Source organism: Sebastes fasciatus, chromosome 3 (assembly GCF_043250625.1).
Source record: "Sebastes fasciatus isolate fSebFas1 chromosome 3, fSebFas1.pri, whole genome shotgun sequence".
Lineage (NCBI taxonomy): Eukaryota > Metazoa > Chordata > Actinopteri > Perciformes > Sebastidae > Sebastes > Sebastes fasciatus.
In genome coordinates this window covers 37988998-38011701 of record NC_133797.1, presented here as the reverse complement: position 1 = coordinate 38011701, position 22704 = coordinate 37988998, and the positions used below count along the sequence as shown (strand labels likewise).

The 22704-nt window shown below is 40.4% G+C and overlaps 1 protein-coding gene across 1 annotated transcript in view; it reads right to left on the bottom strand.

Moving 5' to 3' along the window:
- Positions 1-12367, bottom strand: part of LOC141765004 (vasorin-like) — a 38079-nt gene extending 25712 nt beyond the window's left edge. The window contains exon 1 of the mRNA XM_074630803.1: positions 12137-12367. The gene's annotated coding sequence lies outside the window, so the exon portion shown is untranslated. The remainder of the gene's footprint in view (positions 1-12136) is intronic.
- Positions 12368-22704: the final 10337 nt, after the last annotated feature.

The following is a 22704-nucleotide window of genomic DNA, read 5'->3' as shown; positions in this document are numbered from 1 at the left end:
CGTGCACACTCACACAAAGCTTTCCATCCCTTTGAATAATGGCAGCAGTCACATTTTAATGAGCCAGAAGTCTGCGAAGTGACCGACAATCAAACCCAAGATATATTAAGTTAATTTTCTGCTGTGAGGCTGTGAAATCGCTCCATCAATCTGCTGCCTCGTTGGGTTTAATGCGTCCCATCTGTTCCAGTCAGAGGTACGGAGCAGCAGCGTTTCTGCAGCCAGCTGACCTGCTGACTGCTTGTCTTGGACTTGTGTTGGTCTGTCTGTGTTTATGGAGTGTCTTGGTTTAGCTAGCGGCCGTCGCTAATGCACTGCTTCAATACACATGACAGACACAAAGAAATAAACACCGTCTCCTCTCCAGTCCAGTCCAGCAGGTATCAGAGTCCAACTTTTTTGGTAGTGGACCCTCAAATTAATCTTTTTTTTCATTTAATACTTAAAGTGTCCTCTTAAATTAAAGAGCCAGTGTGTAGGATTTAGAAATGGAATATAATATTCATAACTATGTTTTCAATAATATTTTCAAAATGGCATCAAAACATGTTGTCAAAAAAACGTCTCTTTGCTTTTATACTCTTTGGTTGCATCATGATGTACATTATGATGTGTTCAAGCTCTATTCAGTAAGAATGAGTATTGGATTAAGGTCAATTCTAACGTTATCATGATGTGTTCAAATGCAATCTTTTCAAATTTAGTTTTTAGCTCTAAACTTGAGGCAGATCATCGGGGATTAATACATTTGCAAAAAACAGTATGCAACCGGTAATAAAGGAGTGGATGTTGATGGGATTTATTGTTTTACTGTTGTTTTTTACCGTGGTATCAAATTGGTTATCGAGAATCGTGGAATTTCACTGGTTTTGAGGGCTACATTTCTGGTATTGTGACATTCCTACCAAAGTGTCAGTCTTTATACCTGCCAGGCTCTTGCTCTATTATTAACTTTTGTGCATGACCGCTTGCACACACTTCCCCTGTTCCCCTTTTTCCCCGCCAGTGTGCATTTAAAGCTGCCGCAGCAGAACTTTTGATCCGCCTCTTTGAAGTGGCTTTCGGTTCTCATCTGTGAACAAGATGTCCAAATTAAAAGTACCACAGGCTCGCCCACAGCCGCAGCTTTCTACGCCGGCTTCAGCGGGCGGAGGATGTGTGAAGTGGCGAGTCAAGTGCAAAGAGACTGATGCTTCATCTGTCTGACAGAGGGCTGCTTAGAGAGCTTCTCTGTTTGCACCTTTTAGCCTAATGTTAATAATATGACTGCACTACTGACAGCTGTTTGTCTTGTTCTTCTTAAAAAGCTCTTCTTCACCCTGCAAACACGTCAAGTGAATGCTGAGTAAATAATCTGTTCACACTGAACTGTTTGAAGTTATTTTTTGTGGACATTGTTTGCTTGGTATAATTATCCTGCAGCTTTCTGCATATTTTAAGCAAAGCAAGCATTGCAATATCAACCACAAACAATAAAACACAGAGCTGTGCCCTGCCCTTTTCTCGCTGCAGCACCAGACAGACCCGTTTGATTTACACAAACCCTCTCACTTCCACACTACTTTTATTTGGATGCTTCGTATTAAACGAATCATTTAGCCTGTCCCTTTCTTCTTTGTTTATTTTAGTTTTTGGCTGGACTGCAGAGGTCTGTCACTGAGTGATGAAGTTACACGATTAAATCGATTCAAATATTTAATCGCAATTCATCGCACATGTTTTTTATCTCTTCAAAATGTACATTAAAAGGGAGATTTGTCAAGTATTTAATACTCTTATCAACATGGGAGTGGGCAAATATGCTTGTTTTATGCAAATTTATGTTTATATCTTATTATTGGAAATCAATTATCAACACAAAATAATGACAAATAATGTCCAGAAACCCTCACCGGTACTGTATTTAGCATAAAACATATGCTCAAATCATAACATGGCAAACTGAGCCCGTTGACTCTGATTCAACCGTCTCTGACTGTGTTTCTTCTGCTTCGTCAGTTTGGTGTGGCGGTCTGTGGGTTGACTGGTCCCCCCTTTGACTCCTGACCTCTTAATCCGCCGCCAGCTGCAGAGAGGCCTCTGTGACTGTGTGTGTGTGATAGAGAGAAGAGAGACTGTCTATGCAAAAATCTATGTAAGAGAGTTTGCACGTTAGATGTACTAATGACACCGTAATGCACAAGGTATTTAGTGTACAATGTCAACACCTTTCTTGATTTTGGCATGTCATGTGTACACCATGTATTCTGTACTGACTGCAATGTAAACGCATCCACGTGAATAGTCTATGCTCGGAGCTAGTGACGTAGAATAAAAAGAGAGAGACTGCTGATGGAGGGAGGGGAGCTGGATGGCTCCAACAAACACAGAACTTTAACCAGTGACGTTAGTGATGTTTGTGACGTGTTTTCCGTGTTGTGTTATGCTGATTTCTGTACGTATTTTATCAATTTTACTAACATACTTATTTTAAGCCCAATCGTGATATTTTTCCTAAACCTAACAGAGGCGTTTTGTTGCCTAAATATAACTGTAGTTTTGTTGCGTGATCACGCGAAAAGCCTGAAATGTGTCCTCAAGAAATGGACTGTTCTTGTAATGTCGTGATATTTATACGCTTTTCGGTGAGATCGGGTTGGAGAGAATCAGCCTGTTTGCACGAAAAGGCGTATTAATGCCAAGATAATGTGTAGGGCATTAAGCATGCAATAGGAACACCTTTCTTGATACGCCATGTATCCTGTACTGACTGCAATGTGAACGCATCCGCGTATAAATGCTAAGAGTTAGTGACATAGTATAAAAAGGGAGAAAGACCGCTTCAGCTGGCCGGGTGGGGAGGTGGATGGGTCCAACAAACATTAGACTTTTAACTAGAAGACCACTGTTTTGTTTTGTTTTGTAACTTGCATTAGTGACGTTAGGGACGTTTGTGACGTGTTTTCCGTACTGATGTTAGATTGTTTCCGTACGTATTTTACTCGGTTTCTGTACTTATTTTAAGCCCAACCATGATGTTTTCCCTAACCTTAACTAAGTAGTTTTGTTGCCTAAACATAACTGCGGATGTTACCGTAGTTTTATTACGTAGCGTAAAAAAGACTGAAATGCGTTCTCATGACACGCTGAATGTTTTTGTAATGTTACGCTATTTATACGCCGTCCCGTGAGATCTGGTTGGAGAGAACATACAGCTGTACGTCATGTACCTGTATTCTTTGTTTGAGTGTGCACGTCTCCGATCTTTTTCGTAAGACTGTATGAGGGACAGTGGCAGTTAATTAATGAGTATCATAACATGACTCAGTATGACAAACTGGAACTGTAGTTGCTGCAGATGCACTTAACAACACAGGAGAGTAATTAATTCCAGGTCACCTGAGCACAAACAAGCGTCTGACTGAAGGGCCAAACAAGTCAAGTCAGTCACAAGTTTTCCAGTTGAATGTGTTGAACAATAAGCGTGGCGCCACACCTGCAGTCGAGGCTGTGATTCAGTGTTAATACACTTAGTAGAGTGTTTAAAATGACAACCAGCCACAACAGAAGGGTTCGTGTCCAACAAAAGGGAACGTGACACGACATGAGCACCTGAATGCAGACACACAGAAACACAACATGTGGCTCAGTAATCGTTCACACGTCTGGACACATACGGCGTGCTGCACACCAGCGTCGACGCCAGCGCACGCGTCCATGGTAAACAACACAAACGGCGTCTCTCTCCACCTGTTGAGCCGTCGAGTTGTTCAGGATGTCACAGATCCAGACCTGTGAGGCCCTGCAGCCCCCCCCCTCACGCCATGGTCTACTTCCTGCCTCGGTGTGTGTGTGTGTGTGTGTGTGTGTGTGTGTAGGGGAATGAGGGCTGTTGATTTGGGGATGAAAGAGTGTGTGTGTGTAGCCAGACTACAGTATATGCCCTCAGGAAAAAGAGAGAGGGGCTCAGATAAAGGAGCTGGAAGGTGGGCTTCCCCTAATCTCCACCCTCGCCCTCAGGTGGTGCTGTGATGGAGTAGGAGGGTGGAGGTGTTATTTTAAGGCCCTGACACACCAAGCCGGCGTCGGTTAGCATCTGTCGGCCTAGTTTTTGCTTTGTGTCTCACACCGTCGGCTCTACTCTGCCCGTGTTGGAGGTTTTTCAGCTGATTCAGCATGTTGAATCGACGTTGAGAGAAATCACTCTGATTGGCTGCTCAGCTTAAACCAATCAGTGCACGAGAACAGAAACAGAAGTGAGGAAAGCAAGCCAACAAGTAAAGTCAAGACACAGAAGAGTCTTCTCATTTTTCATCTTCATCTTATCTGATCACTCCAAGTGTGTTCGAGAGCAACTTTTTGGACAAGACAAAGGAGACGTGAGGCGACGCAACAGTCGGCCTTCGTCGCTGCTAGTTCTTTGATGTCGGCTTGGTGTGTCTGGGCCTTTAGACTACATCCACACTAATATGCTTTCATTTCAAAACAGCGTTTTAAAAGACTGTATACACGTAACAAGCAGAAATTGACATTGGTAGGAAAATGCACGAAAATGAGGAATAACTTTTCATAAGAACGAACCGTTGATGAGGATACGTTAGCTGCCTTCAGATATCAGGCTGATGTCAAGAGGCACAAACGGAGACGATGAACTAGTTGGACTTTTCCGCTGTGGTTGTAATGAATGTTATTATTAAACTGGATGTCTGCTTAGCAGTCTATAACTGTGTGACATAAAATCTACTTTTTTTAACATGACAATGAAGTCATGTAAGTGGTGCAGGTCTAAATTATCTTGCTCAACTGTCTGGCACATTAAGATTTAAAATACAGAACATTTCAATCATGCTTTAATCTTCTAGGGGGAAAAAAAATATTAAAATTGTGAATTGTCAACATCAAGTTATCAAAAGTGTACTTGTTCTATCTCAGCCTGGTGTTTGTGCATCAGGTAATCTGACCTCAGACCTGCCGTTTGGAGGCATCTTTGTGTCCTGGTGCCTCCTGGTACCACAGAGGAATGTAACCAGGAGTCTGTATGTGTCACGCTCTTTACCTTCCTACTGAACCGCCGTGTTTATAAAACACATTTAGAGGATGACAGGGGAAGCTACTTAGAGACACGCTTCATGTACTAGTAAAGGAGTAGCAACCCCTTTAAACCCTCCCCGGGGGAGGAAGGAAAGTCCGGGTTCCCCTCTGGTGAGCATGTTAAGACTCAGCCTGTTGTAGGTTTGAATTCCTCTGGTGTCAAGCAGCCTTGTAAAGATGTAACGCGAGTCTTTTTATGTCGCTGAAAACAGAAACCAAGTTTAGCAACTTCCCAACTGCCATCATTTAAATTATAGGATATTCGGTAAATTCAAGTTATGCAATGGAGAGGACACATATTGAGGCATATTCAGTAATAATCGATTATAATTAGTCATTTATCTAGAACACTCTCTCACTTTCTCTGGTTCCAGTTTCTCAAACATGAGATTTTTCAGATTTTCTCAGGGTTTTTATTTATTTATCTCTTTATCTAATTATTTAACCAGATAACTCAATTGAGAACCAATTCCCATTTACAATGACAACCTGACCAAGAGGCAGCGACAGAAGGCAACATAGAACATAAATACAACTAGTGTAATAAAACAACATTATACAAATTTATCGATTAAAATATTTAATCGCACATTTTGTATCTGTTTAAAATGTACCTTAAAGGGAGATTTTTCAAGTATCAACATGGGAGTGGACAAATAGGCTGCTTTTTGCAAATGTATGTAAATATTTATTATTGGAAATCAATTATCAACACAAAACAATGACAGATATAGTCTAGAAATCCTCAGAGTTACTGCATTTAGCATAAAACAATATGCTCAAGTCATAACATGGCAAACTGCAGCCCAACAGGCAACAACAGCTGTCAGTGTGTCAGTGTGCTGACTTGACTATGACTTGCCCCAAACTGCATGTGATTATCATAAAGTGGGCATGTCTGTAAAGGGGAGACTCGTGGGTACCCATAGAACCCATTTACATTGACATATCTTGAGGTCAGAGGTCAAGGGACCCCTTTGAAAATGGCCATGCCAGTTTCTCCTCGCCAAAACTTGGCGCAAGTTTGGAGCGTTATTTAACCTCCTTCACGTCAAGCTAGTATTGGTAGCAATGGCTTCCTTCGTTTTTTTTCGGACAGTTTGGGGCCGTCAGTGAGCGTCTGTCGGTCTAGTTTTTTCCACACCGTCGTCTCTAGTCTGCCCCTGTCAAAGTTTTTTCATCCGATTCAGCATGTTGAATCGTTGGCAGAGCTCGTCGGTGATTGGCTGTTGAGCTTAAACCAATCAGTGCACGAGAAAACAAGTAAAGTGAAGACACAGAAGTCTATTCTCATTTTTAATCTTCATCTCATCTGATCGCTCCAATACACAGATATTTTCACAGCTACATGACCATCTGGAATGAAGCTAAGTGAGAGTGGCGCGAAAACAGTTGGAAAACGCTGCTTTGTTTCATGTACGTAGCATAACAACGTCCTCGGTCTTCCTGTTTCCCGTTTTGAGTGATGAATCCAGACTACCGCCGCCTGCTGGTGTGGAGAGTTATTTCCTCTCACACAAGCGCAGAACCTACGTGCTAACTGGCCGTCAGCTGTAGTCTTTGCATTGTGTTCAAGTACAACTTGTCAGCCAAGACGAAGGCGACGCTCTATCGCCGCTAATTCTCTGATGTCGGTTTGGTGTCTTTGGGCCTTAAATTGAATCTAATCCAGGGTTTTTGCAGAATTGTCCGTGTGGCACTCTGTTCCACATTAAAGAGAAATGCAGAGAAAATATTAAGCAGAAAACTAAGATGGAAACCAGAAACCGGAACAGGAGAGCAGAAGGGTGAGGCTGGAAAACGAGCCTCTCTGCAGCGGTACCAATGTCAAAAGGCCAACACGAAACAGTCGATGCAACAACAGCAGGGAGATGAGAAACTTTAAAAACAGCAACGTGGAAGCAGGAAGCAGGACTTCAGTTACAAGTGTCAGAAAATAAGAACAGCCAGTTGAATTAATTTCCTTATAAAATCTCCCCCGAGCAGTGGAACAGTGACCGAAATCTGACCTGAAGGGAGGGAGGGAGTAACATCAGAGCACCGCAGGGCACATTTAACCCTTTGAGAGGAGGGGCTTTAGGTTAGTGTGGCTGATAACAACTCCACACACACACACACACACTCGTCCTCTTCACCTTGTACCTCTTAACTTCCCTCATGGGGTTATTAACTCCCTGATTGGGGAGCTTTCCTTCGGGTTCGTCCCTATTTAGTTGTCACGGTGGCGTGACCCCAACACTTATTAGCTGACCCCTGGGATTAGTCCAAGCTGGAAATGGGGGGGGAAGTGGGGTTAAGCCTTCACCTCGAGGTGCTCGCTGCAGCATCTCACAAAAACCTTAATTAAATCGCTGAGACACCGAGTCAGGAATGTTTGCTTTGTTCTGCCTCTCTGCGTACGTCCTCCAGTCCATCCGTCTGTCTCCACCTTTCTTTGCTTTTCCCATCCTCATCTTCCTCCATGCTGGCTTCATCTTCCTCCCAGCTCACCCACCAGTACTGATCTGTAGAGCCGTCATTGTAGGTAAAGACTCATGCTCATGGTCGGCAGAGATTCTCCATGCATCAGTCTCCCCCTCACATATTGCTACAGGTTTATATGAAGTAATAAAAATCACTAAGATGTGTTTTTTTTCGTCTTTTCTGCGTGTATGTGATTTGGGGTCTGATTCCTCCTGACAATCGTCAGCAAAGCCCTGATTGTCTGATGCTTCTAAAGATTATCTTTCCATCATCCCCCGTTCGGCTCAGAAGTCCGTCCTGGCCACACCAATTTCAAATCTTAAATATTAAACATGTTCAATATCTACGATGGGATCTCCCGTTGTGTGCGGGGAACCCCGAGGACAGCTGATGATGCAGTCATGTGGGAAAGAACGACAGCCAATAGAGAACCAAGCTGACTGAAGAAGGAAGGACAACCACCGCCGTCATGGCGGCCGTGGCTAATGCATGGGCTAATGCTAAACGTGAAGCATAAAGGAGTGGTAACTTGCATACTTGCAACCTTGAGACCTCAAAAATAGGGAGGATTTCAAAAGCGAGGGGTCTGTGGGTCCTCGCCCAGAAACATTAGAGTTTCAGAGACTTTGTTTCCTGCATTCTGGTGACTTTTAAAGAATGAAAATAACAAAATAATAAGTAAACTGCAACAGCATTTTATGTTAAATAGGCCTACTTTTAATTTAACTTTTAATTCTCAGGAAAGAAAACAGAATAATTCACCGCTCTGGCGTGAGCTTGTGTGAATCTCTGGTATAAACTTATATTCATCAGTTTTCATTCATTCCTTTTTGCTCCTGCTTGAGTATTTCTTTCTCTTAGTTCTCTCCATATCTCTCTCCGTCTCTCACTCACTGAAGGTCCTTTCAGACACAACGGGACAACGCCACCGCTGCGCTCTGAAACCTGTTATTTCAAACGGCTTGCACCACGCCGGCTTTCCGCTGCGTCGGGCAAAGCCCAACTTGGGCGCTGTATGGTCGCGATAAGACATTTGGTGTAGCTCTGTTATCGTCTGGGAGGAAACAGCAGGGCTTGTACATGCTATACAGCACCAGAAACAGGTTGTGATAAGGTGTGAAAAATGGGAGAAGTGTGACACGTGGAGAAAACCGGGAGAGGGCGATGAAAAACGGGGAGTCTCCCAGGAAAATCGGGAGGGTTGGCAAGTAGTGAGATGGAGCTCAGACATGGAGGACCAACTTGTTGATTTGTGGCAACAACACAAGTGTTTATTTAACGTGTTTCCATGACTTCATCCATCCATCAAAGTAAAACCTAACTCTTACTAACACTATTAACTAACACTTCTTCCCGCTCGTCGTCCACCATGTTTGTTTACACTAAAGTCACGTTTGATTGCGAGAGATTTTGTGAGATTTCCGTTTTTTTTTAGTCGTGACTCTTGTTGATCATGACTGAATCTGTTAGTGTGTGGTGTGCTGCTGTTTTGACCAAATCGTTGCTCTCCACACACTACAGGATCAAAACTGTTAAATTTATGATTCGTTATGTGAGGGCTCTCTCACATTTTACACATCTGTTAAGATCTGAAACATCCTTTAGTGTCGGGCCAGCCTTAACGTGACCAGAACAAGAACTGCACATGCAAATATCACAGCAGCCCACTGCTCCTCAGGACAGGTTCAATACACAGGACAAGTCTCATGTATGTACCTGTATGTATATGACCATACTAATAAAGTTTACTTTTTTTTTTTTTAAATGCCCATCTCAACTTCCCAGAGCTCAAAGTGAGGACTTCAATTTCCCAAATGATTTAACTCATTGTGATATAAAACAACAGGAAGTGCCACAAGTTTGGCATTTTATTCTTGATTAAAACCTTTAGTAGTTTATCTGTGATCAAAATAAAATCAATCAACAGACTAATCACTTAATTGTCTACTAATTTCAGCACTAATTACAGCCAGTTTCCAGTAACCTGGTGCTGCATACAGGTCCTTAAAGGATCTATTCACATCAGTAATAGAACACCTAGAACACTTGACTTGTATATAGACATTTTATTTTTATTTTATGTATATTAAACTTGGCAAAATAAACCTGATTCTGGTTCTGAAGAGGACAGAATAGTGAATAGTTAGCTGTAAATAACCATGACTTTAAATAAAAATAGATGAATGTGATGTTTGTCTTCTCATCAATTCGTATAAAATGTCAGAAAACAGTAAAAAAAAAAAAAAAAAAAGATGATTTCCCAAAGAACAAAGATATTAATTTTACAACAATATAAAACATAAAAAAAAATAAAAAAAATTCTATGTTTAAAAAGCTGGAACAAGAAAATGTTTTGATATTATTGCAGGGGGAAAAAAAGTGATTATGAAAATAGTTCTGGACTAAATGTTTAGAATAATTGTTAAGCCACAATAAATAACATCTGTAGTCCATAAATAAAAGAGTAGCTGTAGTATACAGATGTGCGAACAAGGTGCACTCGTTTCTAATCCCGATGTGTCCGGGTGGAAACGTCTTGATTTGTCTCCGGGGAGCAGCAGAATAAAGAGAAACCAGCCAGATAAACCTCCTCTAATCCGATACTTTCGACACAAACACGGTCTGAAGCAACGACAGCGATAAGAGCTAATCCTGTTTCCACATGTGTGTGCAGTGAAACACTGCTGTCTCTGTCCAGAGCCTCCCTCTGAGCGCGTCTGATCCTGACCCGAGATACATGATCCTGACCCGAGATACATGATCCTGACCCGAGATACATGATGGTGACCCGGAATAAGATAAAATAAGATAAGATAAAATGAACCTTTATTAATCCCTGGAGGGAAATTCAGGTGTCAAAGCAGCAACATCAGCAAACAGAGTGAAACACAGGAGAGGTAAAGGTATACAAAAATTATAAAAACAATAATAGAGATATAAAAGATACAGAGTGAATGGGTGAACAAAGTGTGTGCAGTCCGTCAATAAATAAATGTGATATGTGCAATAAATACATGTAATATGTGCATATGTGCAGTCTATAAAGTGGTATATAGGATGTATAGTGTAAAGTAAGTGTAAAGTGCGTCAGTGGTTAGAGTCCAAGAAGGTTGCAAAGGTGCATGTCTAAAGGTAGATGGTGCATGTTTAAAGGTAGATGGTGCATGTTTAAAGGCAGATGGTGCATGTTTAAAGGCAGATGGTGCATGTTTAAAGGTAGATGGTGCATATTTAAAGGTAGATGGTGCATGTTTAAAGGTAGATGGTGCATGTTTAAAGGCAGATGGTGCATGTTTAAAGGCAGATGGTGCATGTTTAAAGGCAGATGGTGCATGTTTAAAGGCAGATGGTGCATGTTTAAAGGTAGATGGTGCATGTTTAAAGGCAGATGGTGCATGTTTAAAGGCAGATGGTGCATGTTTAAAGGTAGATGGTGCATATTTAAAGGTAGATGGTGCATGTTTAAAGGTAGATGGTGCATGTTTAAAGGCAGATGGTGCATGTTTAAAGGTAGATTGTGCATGTTTAAAGGCAGATAGTGCATGTTTAAAGGCAGATAGTGCATGTTTAAAGGTAGATTGTGCGTGTTTAAAGGTAGATAGTGCGTGTTTAAAGGTAGATAGTGCATGTTTAAAGGCAGATAGTGCATGTTTAAAGGTAGATGGTGCATGTTTAAAGGCAGATAGTGCATGTTTAAAGGCAGATAGTGCATGTTTAAAGGTAGATTGTGCATGTTTAAAGGTAGATAGTGCGTGTTTAAAGGTAGATAGTGCATGTTTAAAGGCAGATAGTGCATGTTTAAAGGTAGATGGTGCATGTTTAAAGGCAGATAGTGCATGTTTAAAGGCAGATGGTGCATGTTTAAAGGCAGATAGTGCATGTTTAAAGGTAGATTGTGCATGTTTAAAGGTAGATAGTGCATGTTTAAAGGTAGATAGTGCGTGTTTAAAATTGTTAAAGTCCTAATAGTTGTCATATGTGGGTCATCCTTGGTTGTGGAGCCTAATGGCTACCAGCATGAAGGACATGCAAGAGAGTCCCCCGACCACAAGACACGCTTTCAGGCTGAGTCTGGATCGATTATCATGAGAGGAGAACTGATTAACTCTGTGGCTTTAATCGATCACACAGTAAGTAAGTCAAGTTTATTTGTATAGCACCTTTCACAGATACAAAATCACAAAGTGCTTTACAATAATAATAAAAATACATCAGTCAATATTAAAAGTAGCAATGAAGAGCACAGGGCTGTCAAGCTAAAAACACAACAAAACAAACAAATGAGCTACAAAGACACATAACAGGTAACAAATACAGTCAAGAAAAAGGCCAATAAAAGCAATGAATTAAGTGGAGATGATTATTCAGATAAATTAACAAAAAGCCTGTCTAAATAAAAAAGGTTTTCAGCTGCTTCATAATAAATATGTCACAGGACTACAGGGATCATGAGCAGCATCTAAAAAAGACCAGCAGGCTTCTTCTCTTCTGCAGGAAAGTCGCACTAAAGTCAGCTGAGGAGTTTGGTTTTGTGCACAAAAATGCGCGTTTGCATTTCATGAAGAAGTTCGAGTTAGTATGAGAGGAGCTTCAGAGATCTTACCTTCGTAAAGTAATCCAAAGTCCGCGCTCCAGCAGCTTCTACCAACACTTTGTATCCACTTTAATCAGCGCGTCTCTCTCTGCGTAAAACCCCCAAACCGGTCCAGACCCGGTTCTGTTCTAGTCTAGTAGAGCAGCAGCAGCAGCAGCAGGGTTTATAGTGTCCTCTCACAGCAGCGCTCCAGACCCGGGTCCTCCAGCGTTCAGAGGCGCACAGACTCTCCAACAAAAGTCCTCAATGAAGTGAAGAGGAGGCGCAGACTGAGACGAGCTGGAGGGAAGTGGGAGGGACCGTGGTGCGCGTCCCCGTGCGCGTCCCCGAGGAGGGCTGCACCTGCAAAAAATATCCACAGCAGGAGAGATGTGTTTATTGTGAAAGATGCTCTTCAGATGAACTCTTCCACAAATACCATTTACAAGACTGTCTGAAAAATATCCAAAAATGATCAGTAACAAATATGAAAAATATCCGAAAAATATTAGTAAAATATGTTAAAAAGAAATGTCAGAAAAATAACAGTAAAATATATGATAAATGTCTGAAAAATAATGGTTACATATGTGAAAAATATCTGAAAAATGTCTGAAATGTTTTTGTAAAATATGTGAAAACTAAACAAAATAGCATCTATTTACAAACAGGGACTATCTACAAGTGAAAAATATCCTGATATTATTCGTGAAAAATATCCGAAAATATTAATAAAATTATTAGAGAAAAAAATAGTAAAAAACATTTACGAAAAATATTTAAAAAATATTAAAAAAATATTAGTAAAATATGTGAAAACTAGACAAAATAACATCTATTAGTAAAGAGGACTTTGTCCAAGCTGAAAGCATCAAAGACCATTCAGACATACGGAGTCGTTCTCTCACACATCTGGCTGAGGATGTCTAAAAGTCTTTGTACACCAAGTCTGTATTTTTCGTTTTAAACGTTTGACAATTTCGGACAAAAAATCCGGACTTGGTGTGTAAAGGCCTTAACTTTTCATGCACCAATGGCTATGCCTTCGGGAGCAATTTGGGGATAAGTGTCTTGCTCAAGGACACATCGACATGTGACCTGGAGCAGCCGGGGATCTAACCACCGTCATGGGTTATAACACTTGTGCAGTGTAACTGGAGCTGCGGTCGTGCGTTGCGATTGGTTCCATTTTGGCGAGGGCAGACCAAATTTTACTGCTCATGTGTTAAACCCCCAAAGATACAGTATGACGCGTTGATGACGTGTTACCCAGCCTCCTTCAATCGACCTTGGTTTTTGGCCGTCGCCATCTTGGTATTTGGCCGTCGTCGTCTTGTTTTTTTGCAATCAGAAGTGACACAAGAGGGCGGAGCTAAATACAACCGGACACTGAATAAGACATTTTTAGGTGACCGAAAAGATAACAATTAACTTTGATGAAGTGAAAACACACTGTGAAAGGGTGAAAGTTGTAAGACGAAAACACAGACAACTCCCAGACCGGACAACGCCGTGGTAGCGACCTTTCAATCACAAGGTAGCCCCGCACTAAAGCATCCCCTGCTTAATGGTCTATTTGACTCTAAATGGGACCATCATTTAGTAAATGAACATCATGCTGTATTGAAGAAGACTTGAAACTAGCATTTGAGACAATAAACTCATGTTTACAATGTTTACTGAGGTAATAAATCAAGTGAGAAGTAGACTCATTTTCTCATAGACTTCTATACAATCTGACTTCTTTTCTCCATTCCAACGGTGTCGTGAAAGTCCACACACCCCCCATTACATTTCTTTTTTATTGACAGTTCAGTCGCTTAAGTTTGCATTTCCATTTTAAGCCTGTGTATTTATACTCAGTCTAGGGAAAGTTTGTGTAGGTGCACCGCTAACCAAATACTTCCGCCCGTCACCTCAGCTGTTAATGAGCTGTGGACGGAGACACTATATTCAACTGTTGCTGCGTGTTCAGGAACACTCTGAAACCTGAGACTCTCATCGTTTTCACCTCAGCCTCGTAAAATGGGTTTCACAGCATCACCGACTATCCACTGATGTCACTCACACAGGCACGTAAATACAAACACATACACTACTGTTGAAGAGTTATGAATCAGCTGTTTTTCCTTCAATCATTACTATTCTAACGGAGATAAATAAAAAAAAAACAGTATAATTCAGACCCCAAATGTTGTATTTAAAGAAGAATGAAATTCAGTCGATGTTTTCGCAGTGTTAGGGAGGAGTGAACCTGCCAAAAATAAAAATAAATAAATGAGCAAATAAATAAATGAGTCAAGAAATTATTAAATAATAATAATTATAAAAATTAAATATAAATTTGTGTCACATTTGATCAAATAATTAATGCCTACATTTATTTTTTTATGTTGTTTTTTATTTATTTATTCATCAAGTCATTTATGTTTATGACATGTGAAAACAGTAACATATTTGAAAAATATCCGAAAAAATATGGGAAAATGTCTAAAAATATTAGTAAAATATGTGAAAAATATCTGGAAAATATTAGTAAAATATGCGAAAACTAAACAAAATAGCATCTATTTACAAAGATGAGTTTCTACAAGATAAAAGCATGAAAAAACATTCTCAAATATGTGAAAAATATCCGAACATTTTCCGTGAAAAAAATCCGAAAATGTTCATAAAGTTATCAGTAAAATATGTGAAAAAAAGAAGTGCGGAGAAAAAAAAGGTATAATTGTCCGAAAAATATCCCAAAAAATATCAGTAAAATATGTAAAAACTAGACAAAATAACATATATTAGTAAATAGGACTTTGTCCAAGCTGAAAGCATCAAAGACCATTCAGACATACGGAGTCGTTCTCTCACACATCTTGCTGGAGATGTCTGAAAGTCTTTGTACACCAAGTCTGTATTTTTCGTTTTAAACTTTCGACAATTTTGGACAAAAAATCCGGACTTGGTGTGTAAAGGCTTTAACTTTTCATCCGCAGTGTATATTAGGCTACATATACAGCATGTGCAGCTACAGCAGCCAGTTATCACTGCCATAAACACTGTGAGACATCTGAGAGTCTAAAATGAGACGGTCAGTCAGACAAGTCACAACATGCAGGACTAGAAGAGGAGGAAGAGAAGTGTCCAGATGAAATCCTGCTTCATCATCATGACTCACACAACAATAAAAACACAGAGGAATCAGAGCTCACAGTCAGCTGAAGGTGGAGGGAGGCTTTAAATACTTTACTACATTAAACTGGACATGAACCCTGAAGTCTCAACAACAAAACCAGTTAGTTTTCTCTACATTTAATCTGAGCATGACAACATTATCAACATTAAGGAAAGGCATTTAATAGTGCAACAGTTATAGTCTGGGCCGACAGCACTTTGAGAATTTCATTTACTGTGTTTTTACCAGGATGTATTGGTACCTACTTACTGTAACGGTAATATCAGTATGTATATATACTGCACATGTGGCAGCGTCATCATGCAGAAACCTACGTCAGGTCACGTGGGAAAAAGTTTTTTAACCAACATTTTAATGTTGGGATTTGAATACATGAGGAACACCACTGGGAAGATACAGAATTATGGAGGATGGAGCCTGCCAAAATCCAAAATAAATGAAAAATAAATAAATGACTCCATAAATAAATATTTCATTAAATGTAGTAAAATAAAAATATAAACATATAAAATGTGACGTTAATTTACATTTCTGTTTTAAGTAGCTTCATTATTTATTTATCTTTGTATTAATTCCTTTATTTATTTACTCTTGTGTTTAATTTTCCCTATTTTATTTGTGTATTTATTTTTATTAAATGTATTTATTTATTTTTTTATTTATTTTTTATTTATTTTTTTATTTATTTTTAAATGTATGCATTTATTCACATTGAGTGACAGTCCCCTCATTTGCATAATTAGGCAGAAATGCATAAAGAAAAATGTGTAAGGAAAAAAGAACAGAAATAAATAAGGGTGTAAAGGTTAAATTGTGCATAAATAAATAAATGCATAAATACATATCATTAAAAACATATATATAAAATAAATAAAAATAAATGCAAAAATAAATAAATACATTTTAAGCTGAATAAAATAAATATATAAAAAAAATTAAAGGGGAAATTAAACAAGAGTAAATTAATTAGGAAATGAATACATATAAATAAATAAACAAGCAAATTAAAACAAATATATCAATTTACGTCACATTTTATCAATTAATTAATGGCTACATTTATTTTAAATATTATTTTTGCTACATTAAATTATTTATTTATTTATCAAGTCATTTATTTATTTATTCAACAACCTGGGAGCACGCCGACCGCCATCTAAGTTACTGTATGTAACGTTAATACACTGACTATAAGGATGTATATATATTGTACATGTAGCAGTGGCGTGTAAAAGTCTGAGCGAGGCTTCTGCAGCACCAGAGGAGGCTGTAGGAGTGTTTCAGTGTTTATGTGATTCACACAGCCGGGGCTGGGGAAGGCTTGACCCTTCACAGACCTCCCCAACGCAGCGGAAATGACTTCTGTCCATGTGAGACCCTCGTCTTTTCTCTGTCAGACCCTCCCACCCTCCCCAACGTGTTGCCTTACAAGAATGTAAATAAGACCGCAATACACAGAGTGGGAGTGTTAACCTTTGTGTACACTTTAGGATGCATGCAGGCCTGTCTGCAAATATAGACGTGTGTTTTATAACGTTGCAGTTCCTTTAATGAGAGCTGGTAAACAGAGTGAATGTAGCGGTGGAGAAGAAAACATGAAATAACAGAAAGGAATTCAGGCCTGGAGTTACTCTCCCCGGGGAGGCAGGCAGACTCGTTGTTTGGTCGTCAGCCAGGAACTCTGAAGGAAGACGACTACAGCGTCCACGTCTTTTTTTATTCCTGTTTCTCTTTGTGTCTGCTTCTCTCTGGCTCTACTGGCTCCTATTATAATAATACAGTTCTCTTTCTTTTTCTTCTGACCCGCGGGCGATCCCGACTGACTTTCAGAGGCCCCAGTAGGTTCAGTTTTAGAGCTAGAGTGAAGACACAGATATCATATGATACTAGAAAACCTAAAGTATCAACCTTTTATTTACCAATTATTAACCTATTCATTGGTACCAACCATGTCCTGCTACCATGTCGGTAAGGAGGCTAAATAACACTTCAAAGTAGGGCTACATTTTAGCGAGGAAAAACTGTCATGGCCATTTTCAAAGGGGTCCCTTGACCTCTGACCTCAACATATGTGAATGAAAATGCATTCTATGGGTACCCACGGGTCTCCCCTTTACAGACATGCCCACTTTATGATAATCACATGCAATATTGGGCAAAAAAAGTTTTTTTCATGCAGTATAAATTTTTCTCCTATTCTAAAATGTGTGTTTGAATATTTCTGCATACTGGGATCCCTAAACAGTCTTGAATTACATAAATTGGGTATCACTGTAAAGCTGAGACTCTTGTGGATCCAATGAGCCCAACTGTATTCATGTGTGATGATGTTAGACACCAGTATTTTTGAGGGATTATTGATCATTTTTTTCAATTCTCGAGTGGAATTTTTTTTTTAAATTTAGCACCAAATCTGTAACAAATGGTATCAACCCAAAAATTGCTGCAACAACTTATGAGACATAATAGAGCATGAGGATGACCATCATATACTTCTATCATTATGTTCTAAACCCTGATACACTAATTACTTTGAATTCCTTCATTCATTCATATTTATTTCAGATTCATGACTAGAGCAACTGGACACACAGAGCTGAGCTGCATCTCAAATTAATCTTCAGGTTTACAGCTTTCAGATGATGTACTCCACTTCTATGTGACATCTACTGTTGACCTGCTATCTCCCCCTAAAGACCCCCTGTACCCCCCCTAAAACAGAGTGTGTGTGTGTGTGTGCGTGTGTGTGTGTGTGTGTAGTGTTTGTGTGTGTGTGTGCTCCTCTCAGACTCTAGTATATTAATAGAACTTTTCTCCACTGATGATGAAGTTGCCACCTGTACCCCGTCTCACACCCACCACCAGGCCAGAGAGGGCAACGACACTGACTTGGTTGACTATTGGTGCGTTCAAATGGGGTGGTGTTTACCGTGTTCACCAGAGGAGTCCATATGAACGCCCCCCTCTTGTGGTGTTCACAACCTCGGAAGAGGAAAGTTTCTCAAAGCTCCAAGTTGACGAGTTGTGACGTTGTCAGAAATAGTGGAGGCCTTGGAAGTTCATTTTTTTGGTGCATAATAAGTTAATATATTGTACTTTTATCCGTATATTGTTTTTCTTCGTAATTTTATAATATGTCTCAGGAAAGTGTTGATATTCCCAACGGCCTCATATTTTTCCTCTGTCATTATACCTTCGCATTTAATGCATTATGTTACCAGCTTGCTAGCTTGCTATATTGTTAGCCTCTGTGGCTTCTAGACGCCGACAGTAACGTTAATATTACCGTTGCTTAGCAGCGGTGTTCTCACCACTTAACCACTTGAACGCCAAACACGTTGTAAACACAAGCGCACCAGTTTCATTTGAAGGCAGCAGTAGTTACACTAATATTCCACTATTATGACAATATAGTGAATTTGACACGGGTGATGGAGACAACATATTCTGTTTGGATATTCTGAATTAGGCCTTATTCTGAATGGAGCATTTTCAGTATTGAGTTCAGTATTGCATTCAGTGTTGAGGCCCTCAATACTGGACCAGCGTTCTCCCTCAATTTGAGGGAAATATGCTGTCAGTTTTTTGTCAACATTTTGTGACTTTTAATTAATGTTTCAAGAAAAATGGAGAGGCATAACCAGAGGGGGAATAAGATAGGAGGTGAAGAGGAAGGAACGACAGAGGGAAAGAGTAAAAAGTAAAGATGCATACTTGTCAACCCTCATGATTTTCCCGGGGACTCCTGTTTTTCATTGCCGTCTTCCGGTTTCTTATTTCTCCCCATTTATGACAAAATTTCAAACCTTTATTCCTTTTTGTTATCTCAACTTGTTTCTGGCGCTGTACAGCGTGTATAAGCCCTACTGTTTCCACCACAATCCACAACACAGCTACACCAAATGTTGTTTCCTGGATGAAAAGAGCTGCTGGCGACCTCCCGACACAATGCTGTTTGAGCTGCACTCGCCGCACATCACAGCGTGCAGCGCTCAAAGTTGGGCGCAGTGAAAAGCTGTCGTGGTGCGGCGCAAACCATTAGAAATAACAGGTTTCAGAGCTTAGTGGTGCCGTTGCCATGTTGCGTCTGAAACGACCCTTCAGTGAGTGAGAGAAGGAGAGAGAAAGAAATACTCAAGCAGGAGCAAAACATGAATGAATGAAAACTGATGAATATTAGTTTATACCAGAGATTTATATAAGTTCACGCCAGACGGGCGAATTATTCTATAGTTATTCTTTCCGAAGTAATAAAAGTAAGATTAAAAGTATTTAAGATAAAAATGATGTTGCAGTGTACTATTCTGATTCTTTAAAAGTCACCAGAATACAGGAAACAAAGTCTCTGAAACTATTTTTTTCCTGACGGACTACCTGCACATCCTCAGACCCTCAGACCCCCTCGCTTTGGTTTTGAAATCCTCCCTATTTTTGAGCTCTCAAGGTTAGCGAGTATGTAAAGATGAGATTTAATGACGGACGCTGAGTGGGAAGAAAGGGAGGAAGAAAAAACAGGAGGGGAGATGACGTGGGAACCATGTTGGGTCCACGCTCCAGACCCTGCAGTTGTTGGCCTCGTCAGTGTTGTTGTTTTGTTTTCACACGGCCTTCAACCTCGCCGTGTGGACCGCAAACAGATGTTAATGACGTTTCTCACAAGAGTTTCTACTCGGCGTCATCAGCGCTGCTAATGAGCTGTGGTGAAACGTTCTGTGAGGACGGACGCAGCAGCAGAAATAATATAGCAGACGGTAGTGTTTGTAATATTATTATTAGAGTGGCGGTTGAGAAAAGCTCCCACATGTCAGTAGTGAAGCCTTCACACCAGCTCCAAACCACAGTCTTTATTGAATGATTAATACTTTTAGAATTGTTACCACACCCATATAGAAGTCCCAGCTGATAACAGGCGGAGTCACATTCCTTTTAACCCGGAAATGATTATCTGTCATATAATTAACTGTCACGTCGGTCAGCGAAGGCTCGATCGAAACTGTAGGAATTATCATTGTTCTTGAGATGAATCGCATCTTCGAGGGCCTTAATGTGCTCTTAAAGTTGTTAAACTCATCAGAAGCGGTGAAATTTTTTTTATTTTAAGGGTCTAGGTGTTGGGTGTTGCAAAATGGCTCGCTAGCGCCCCCTACAAAGTTGGAAAAATTGAGCCCCTCGTTCAGGTTTCATCTACATGTATGAAATTTGGCAGGCAGATGTAACATGTGGAGATACACAAAAAAGCCTCTCGGAGGTATACCCAAAACCCAACAGGAAGTCAGCCATTTTTAATTCAATGTGCGATTTTTGCCCATTTTTAGCGTTTTATAGGCCTAGTACGTTAACGAACTCCTCCTACAGATTTAATCAGATCGACTCGAAATTTGGTCAGGACCATCTTAAGACCTTAACGATGAAAAGTTGATAAAATCCTGAGTTTTCATGGAACGACCTTGCCGTGGCATGGCGACCATTTTGCGCCATTTGCCATGAAACAGGAAGTTGTTGTAACTCCAATGTACATAGTCCAATCTGCCCCAAACTTCTCAGGCATAATAAGGGTCCAGTCCTGAGGACATTTACATGTCCATATTGAGTCACACTCAAAACGCCCCCTACTGGCAACAGGAAATGTTTTATATTTTGATGTACTCCGGCTGGTGGGCGGTGCTTGGTATTTCCTAAAGAGATCTCAACATGGCTGCCGGGTCACCAACTTTCAAATTTTACAACTAAACAGTACACTACAAGATGTTTCTGATAACATTTGAGGAGGGAAATAGGCATTACAGTAACATAATATTCCCCTCCGCGACCTCTAACGGGATAAGCGGTTGCAGATGATGATGATGGAGTAACAGAATATTGATTCATATTTGATCAGCGCTGTCTAGTTTGACCATTTCATTGCAGTTGGCGAGTAATTGACTCGTGGCTCCCATAGACGGCAGCTGGACGGCAGACTCCAGATCAGCTCTGACTGGTTGTTTTCCTCCGGTCTGTGAAATCTTGCAGATTACCTGTCTCATGTACTACTCTCAGGATATAGTGACCGTTTTATAAAAATAACTTTTTTTAATCATATTTGCTCCATTTCTACCCTCTGCTGCTTTAAGGAGCAGAGCCTTTGCACATACTCTACCTATCCTAGCTGAAGGACCCCCTTAAAATATGTTGACTACGTGTTGGAGATACATAAGTGATGGTGAACACAAAGCACATTCAAGCCTGATACTTGTAGCAGAGCAGCTGTGAGAGGACGTCAGAGAGAAAGCTGGAGGAAGACCTGGTTTTATTTTGTGTATATACAACATACGTCGACTCGTGACACGTTTGTGTGTGTTTTTGTTTGTGCGTGGAGGGAGCGGACCACAGCAGCGTGACTCTCTGGCGGGGATCGTGAGAACCTAAGTGGCAGGGGGTCCTCGTGGTTCAGAGGAATTCGACAAAATGTTAAAGAGAAGAAAAACAGCAGTGTTCATAGACGTCAACAGCACAGTCAGAGGAAGGCATCTGACGAGGCTGCACATTGGACTATTTCTGGATCAAGGAAATCGCAAACCTGTTACACCTACATACACACTGCATGTTCTAGTCTATTGACGCTATTGTCTACCCAGCAAGATGTCTGTATCTCTCTCTTTTCCCACACCTGTCTTCTTCCTCTCATCTCTCTCCTCTTCATCACACGACACCCCCTCTCCCTCCGTCCTTCATCTCCAACTGCAGCCTCCCTCGTGTCACTCGGTTATTTATGGGCTGCTGAATGGAGAGAGATAGTCTGAGACCCAGAGCTTGGCCTCTACCCTTCCACTGTCTGCTGCCCCTAAATCACCACCCAGTCTGGCTTACTTCCCTTTAATGCTGTGTGTATGTGTGTGTGTGTGTGTGTGTGTGTGTGTGTGTGTGTGTGTGTGTGTGTGTGTGTCATGCTATCTGTTGATCAGTTTCATTCATCGAGGCAGTGGTGGAAGAAGTACTCAGATCCTTTACTGCAGTATAACTACTAATACCACAGTGTTAAAATACTACACTACAAGTATAAGTTCCACATTCAAAACCTTACTGAAGTTAAAGTATGTGAGTATTATCATATAAATGTAGTTAAAGTATTGTCAGTAAAATGTTCCCCATTAGTATTTTCCTATTATATCTGATGCTTCTGGATTAATATTGCAGCTGCATTAATGTGTATGTTGCATTTTAGGGTGTAGTAGGGTGAGTACCTCCAATTGGCCACATTGAGGGGGGGGGAAATCGGAGATTTCGAGATTAAAGTCATAATATTACAAGAAAAAAAGTCGTAATTTAAAAAGAATAAATTCATAACTTTACGAGAAGAAAATCGTAATATTACGAGAATAAAGTCAAAACTTTACGGGAAAAAAAGACATTTCCTCCTCCACAAAAGAGTCAG